Consider the following 759-nt stretch of genomic DNA (forward strand, 5'->3'; position numbering starts at 1 on the left):
CGCCTTTATCACCCTTGCCCCCCTCCGTGTTGCGCTGCCCCCGAGCGTGCGGCCGTGTGTCTCCGTCCCGCTGTGGTATGACGCGGAACAGCATTGGGCCGCCTTGTGTCTGTGCGCGCGTAGAAAAGGTCAGGGTTCAACTTTAAAGAAGAGTTTCTCCCTCGTCGTCTTCTGCTCGTCCTTCTTCTTACTTCCCATCCTCTCCCCTCTCCTCTCTCCCTTCTTCCCCACCTTGTTACTTCTCCCCGCCCCCCTCTCTGCATCTCATCTCCACCTTCTCTTCCGTCCAACTCCTTCCCCCTCTCGACTCCTTCCCCCTCTCGACTCCTCCCCCCTCTCGACTCCTCCCCCTTCTCGACTCCTCCCCGACATCACCGACTAAACCAGCCCTCCTTTCCCGTCCTCCTCACCCCCCTCCTCTACCCCCCTCCTCCTCTGATCCTATCCCATTCTCCCCCTTCTCCTCCTACCCCCCCTACTTCACCAGCTACTCCGCCCCACCTGCCACTCCACCACCCACTTCTCACCTCCTACTGCACCGCCCACCCTCTCACCCTCTGCTCCAACGCCCACCCGCGGCCCACCACCCACCAACACTTCCTCATCGACGCTCTACCTCCCCCTCCCGGCCCCTCCGTGTCGGATACCTGGAGAAGGAAAAAAAGGACCTGTTTTGTTGATGGATTTAGAAGGTGGGGGGTAGGGGTTGGGAGTCCTCTGTAGTTCGGACTTGCAGGGATATTCTAGGACTTTTCCCTG

The sequence above is a fragment of the Penaeus monodon genome, chromosome 28, assembly GCF_015228065.2.
Source record: "Penaeus monodon isolate SGIC_2016 chromosome 28, NSTDA_Pmon_1, whole genome shotgun sequence".
NCBI classification, from domain to species: Eukaryota; Metazoa; Arthropoda; class Malacostraca; order Decapoda; family Penaeidae; genus Penaeus; species Penaeus monodon.